This window comes from Pseudophryne corroboree, chromosome 7 (assembly GCF_028390025.1).
Source record: "Pseudophryne corroboree isolate aPseCor3 chromosome 7, aPseCor3.hap2, whole genome shotgun sequence".
NCBI lineage: Eukaryota > Metazoa > Chordata > Amphibia > Anura > Myobatrachidae > Pseudophryne > Pseudophryne corroboree.
The window spans coordinates 279,758,845-279,764,844 of record NC_086450.1 but is presented as its reverse complement, the minus strand read 5'-3'; positions in this window follow the sequence as shown (position 1 = coordinate 279,764,844).

Genomic DNA, 6,000 nt, shown 5'->3' with positions numbered 1-6,000 from the left:
CTTTTTCTCACCCCCATTCGGGGAAGAAATATACTATCAACTATCATCTTACCTGCGAGTCTTCATATGTGATTTACCAAATGTTATGCCCCTGCGGGTTGTCTTACATCGGAAAGACACAATGCACGTTTAAGGAACATATGACTATGCATTGTTCCACGATTAGAGCAGCTCTGGCAGGCAAAGGTAAATTAGATCACCCAGTAGCTCATCACTTTGTGGAAAAGAAACATAGTTTAGCATCTCTTCGATACAGAATGATAGACATTGTACCCAAGCCACGAAGGGGAGGTGATAGAAATCGACTGTTTCTGCAGAGAGAAGCACAATGGATTCACCGCTTATCAGTTTTGAGTCCCCGCGGTCTTAATGAAAACTTTAGTCTCGCATGTTTCTAATCTGATGATTAATACTGACTCCATTGTCTATGATATATGATTGACAGCAATTTGGTATTGTTATTTATGTTGCCTTGCTAGTTGAATAGAGTGATTAGCCGCTGCTATATATGATATATTTTTTGTTTAGATGTTGCTATGGTGATGGTTCACGGCATCGCCCCTCTGGGTGTGACGTCATTTTAGAGTGGACGCGGGTTGGGGCTTCCGGCGGGACGCCCGACCACGGCCTATTCACATGGGTGTAAGTGTATATAAGGTAAGATTGTATTTGTTACTGTTTTATGTATCCTGAAGATAGTGCTGAATAAAAGAGCACTGAAACGTTGTTACTACATTTATAGTCGTTTCCATTTTTGATTGCTGAGTGCTGCACTAGTATGTTGTCTATTTGAAATTCTCTGTGAAGGCACCGGCGTGATTACATGCAAGTTTTCATGAGTGCCGGATTGGTGTTCTACTATATATATATATATATATATATATATATATATATTTATATATATATATATGTAAGCTGGAGGGTGTAGGCGGCACTCAGAATCTTGCACACTGTCGTTTAGAAAAAAGCCATGTGTATTTATTAATCAACGTTTCGGGGGACGAACCCCCTTCCTCAGGACACAGCAAACAAGTGACAAACCAAACTTAACAACTTAAATACCTTACCAACCTGGGCCCCGTCATCTCCCGCAGCGTCCGCGTTGTCCGGTACGCAGAGTTCGTGCTTCCGGTCACGTGTGGCGCCCGTCTGCCGGAAGTCGCGTCATCCCGCGACACGGACCCGCTTCTGACGCGGCTGTGGACAGAGGGGAACCGGTTGCCATGGGGACGGTACACAATCACAACAATGCTCTGTGCATCGTCTCCTGGCAACAACATACATTTTTAATGCTCGAACCAACAAACACCTAGTGCAAAAACCTATCAAAACAGTGTTAAAACTTTGGTAATAAGACACACTGATAGACAGTGTGATCAACATGGTGAATTTAAAACTCATATAGTGAGATATCACATGTGAATGCATAATAAGAAAATATACAAAAAATATATAAAAAATATATGAAAATGCATAACATACATCAGCTCTTACCTACTATATTATGAGATCTTGCCAGTAATTAATTATATTGAACGATTATTTTAAGCTATTATAACATGAATTAGAGAGGCAATGTGCCTATAAATATATCTCTGGATCCTACCATTATCGATGGCGATTCCCAAATTTGGGCCGTTCAACAACGATCCAAATCTATAGTTGTACCATTGTGCCTAATGCAACTCATAGTGAGTGTCTCTCTGAACCATGATGGATATACATAATGGAGACAATTGGGCAGTTTGTCCAACAGCCTGTAATCTTACAGTAAATTTACAAAAAACACTGTAGGTTTAACTGTTCATTTAAACCTCTGGGGTAGATGGTATCAAGTCTATGTATCCATCTAGCCTCCAGCTATGTTTAAGAGAGGACAGATTGGCATCTGTGGTGACAATAGGCCACATTTGTTTGATGCGTCTACTGGTTCTTTCACTGGCTGTATTAAACTCATTGACCCATGTTACTTTCTCATTTATGGGTCTGGCCCTCTCACTTAAAAGTAATTCAGTTCTATCTAAGGCCATGACCTTGTCACGTGCCTGTTGTAAGATCTTCTTTGGATATCCCCTCTGGGTGAACTTTTCTGACATGCTGTTTAACTGACTTACCAGATCACTGGGGTCACTGGTAATTCTCCGCACCCGGAGAAATTGGGAAAAAGGGAGAGCTCTCACCAGGGACCTGGGATGAAAGCTGTCATAACGCAACAAAGTGTTGCGATCCGTGGGCTTACTGTATAACGAGGTCTGTATCAAACAATGTTGAATGTTGATTTTTATGTCAAGGAAACAAATTTCGTGAGGATGTGTTGTGAGGGTGAGTTTAACTGGGCTAGCTGAATTATTGTGTTCCTCAATTAAGGTGGATAGAACCTGAGGTTCATGAGTCCAAAACAAAAGCAGATCGTCAATATAACGAAAGTATAGCAAAATATGCTCTGTGATGGACGAATTTTAAAAAAATAAATTGCGTTCAATTTCCCACATATAAACATTAGCCAGCGATGGAGCTACGGCTGATCCCATCGCACACCCTATCCATTGGTTAAAAAACCGTCCATTAAACAAAAAATTATTATGAGTCAACGTAAATTCAAGCAGAGATATTAACAGATCAATATCCGGCCCAGTATATAATATATTGTGCGTAATGAGACGCCTGACTGCGGCTAAGCCCGCTTGATGCGGAATACACGTATACAAGCTTGCTACATCTAGTGTGGCCAAAGTGGTACCTTCTGACACAGACCCCATTGACACCAACTTTCTCAATAGCATGAGCAGAGTGCCAGGTTGCATCTATGGACTATATATATATATATATATATATATATATTTATGCTCCTGCATGTCTCACCATCACTAGATGCTAAAAGCCTAGGTCATTAGTCTCCATTTTCAATGATCTTACAGTACTGTATGCTTTGATTAAAACATAAAAAAGCATAGCCATGGATAATAGAGACTCCATTACATTTTACTTCAAGCACTGAGATGGGTTACTTTTTACAAATCCAATTTTATTAATTGGAAAAACTCAGGGAGGGGGTGGGGGTTGTGGTTGGCACACGCCTTTTTAAACACTTCCCAGTAGTGGCTCATCTACGATAAGTATCGTGTGATACTTTGAGACAATGTTTTCATGCAGGCCAATATTACCCTAATTGCGCAAAATTACAGAATAGTCAAATGTCCGTGATTTTTCAATTCCTTTTTTGCATAGCAACATCAAATACATGTTTTAGTGTTCGGAAATGCTTTCTGCGCTATGTGAGACAAGATCTGCAATTTGTGTATTGCGGGATTGCCTATCCGGACCAAATTTCAAAACTTTGAGGCAATTAAGGTAGTTTAAGATAGTGACCTAGGACGACAAAACTTTGGCAATGAATTACTACCATGGGGTAGAACATTTGCCATACCAAAGCATTTTTGATTTCTGAAATAAGCCATTTTCACTTTACCCTAATCTTGCCAGTTGCCTGCCCACTATGTTCACGCCTGTTTTGCTACTAGTCATTATCATCAGTCTGCACTTGTTCCTATACTAGGTGCAACAAGTACATATCCAAATAGGTGTATTTACACTTACGCCCAGATCTGCATAGCCTACAGTTGCTTCAACATGTCCTCTCTGACTCCCTACATGAGTGCTCATACCAGAATGCCTTGTTTTGTCATATGTGCAGTGCAAAAACAGAACTTTTTTTTTTTTAATTCAGTAAGTAGCTCATTTCTATCAAGCACTAAATCATTGGGGTATATTTACTAAGGTTCCGATTTTGTCCGAGATTATGTTTTTTCTTCAAAGTGTCATCTCGGGAATTTACTAAACTCAAATCACGGCAGTGATGAGGGCATTCGTATTATTTTGGAAGTCCTAGGAAAAAATTACGAATCAATACACCATCGGTCAAATACGCCAGGAATTTGGTAGAAATCGGTCATTTACTAAAAAGTGCAAATCACAAACACTGCCGACAATAGCCAAACCCTGCCATGCTAAAATACAAATCGTGAAAAAGTGCTAAAAAAAACAGACCTGCTTTTTTTTACCGTGTTCGGATAGGCATGCACGGATCCATGAGATCCGTGCATGTTTTTCAGTGGGAAGGGGTGGGAAAGTGTTATTTAAAAAAAAAAATGCGTGGGGTCCCCCCTCCTAAGCCAAACCAGCCTCGGGCTCTTTGAGCCGGCCCTGGTTGAAAAAATATGGGGAAAAAAGTGACAGGGGTTCCCCCATATTTAAACAACCAGCACCGGGCTCTGCGCCTGGTCCTGGTTCCAAAAATATGGGGGACAAAAAGCGTAGGGGTCCCCCGTATTTCTGAAACCAGCACCGGGCTCCACTAGCCAGATACATAATGCCACAGCTGGGGGACACTTTTATCTAGGTCCCTGCGGCCCTGGCATTACATACCCAACTAGTCACCCCTGGCCAGGGTACCCTGGAGGAGTGGAGACCCCTTCAATCAAGGGGTCCCCCCCTCCAGCCACCCAAGGGCCAGGGGTGAAGCCCGAGGCTGTCCCCCCCATCCAAGGGCTGCGGATGGGGGGCTGATAGCCTTTTTGTCAAAAAATTTATATTGTTTTTAGTAGCAGTACTACAAGTCCCAGCAAGCCTCCCCCGCAAGCTGGTACTTGGAGAACCACAAGTACCAGCATGCGGTGGAAAACCGCGCCCGCTGGTACCTGTAGTACTACTACTAAAAAAATACCCCAATAAAAACAGAAGACACACACCTTGAAAGTAAAAGTGTAATACATACATCCACACCTCCATATACACATACTTACCTATGTTCACACGAGGGTCGGTCCTCTTCTCCATGTAGAATCCATGGGGTACCTGTTGAAAAAATTATACTCACAAAATCCAGTGTAGATGGCTCCTCTTCTTTTCTATTTGTAATCCTGGTACTTTGCAAAATAAAAAAACGGACACCCGACCACGCACTGAAAGTGGCCCCATGTTTTCACATGGGACCCCTTTCCCCGAATGCCAGGACCCCCCCCCTGACTTCTGTCTAAGAGGTTTCCATCAGCCAATCAGGGAGCGCCACGTTGTGGCACCCTCCTGATTGGCTGTGTGCTCCTGTAGTGTATGACAGGCAGCACACGGCAGTGTTACAATGTAGCGCCTATGCGCTCCATTGTAACCAATGGTGGGAACTTTGTGGTCAGCGGTGAGGTTACTTTCGGTCAACCGCTGACCACAAAGTTCGCACCATTGGTTACAATGGAGCGCATAGGCGCTACATTGTAACACTGCCGTGTGCTGCCTGTCATACACTACAGGAGCACACAGCCTATCAGGAGGGTGCCACAACGTGGCGCTCCCTGATTGGCTGATGGAACCCTCTTAGACAGAAGTCAGGGGGGGTTCCTGGCATTCGGGGAAAGGGGTCCCATGTGAAAACATGGGGCCCCTTTCAGTGCGTGGTCGGGTGTCCGTTTTTTTATTTTGCAAAGTACCAGGATTACAAATAGAAAAGAAGAGGAGCCATCTACACTGGATTTTGTGAGTATAATTTTTTCAACAGGTACCCCATGGATTCTACATGGAGAAGAGGACCGACCCTCGTGTGAACATAGGTAAGTATGTGTATATGGAGGTGTGGATGTATGTATTAAACTTTTACTTTCAAGGTGTGTGTCTTCTGTTTTTATTGGGGTATTTTTTTAGTAGTAGTACTACAGGTACCAGCGGGCCCGGTTTTCCACCGCATGCTGGTACTTGTGGTTCTCCAAGTACCAGCTTGCGGGGGAGGCTTGCTGGGACTTGTAGTACTGCTACTAAAAACAATATTAATTTTTTGACAAAAAGGCTATCAGCCCCCCATCCGCAGCCCTTGGATGGGGGGGACAGCCTCGGGCTTCACCCCTGGCCCTTGGGTGGCTGGAGGGGGGGGACCCCTTGATTGAAGGGGTCCCCACTTCTCCAGGGTACCCCGGCCAGGGGTGACTAGTTGGGTATGTAATGCCAGGGCCGCAG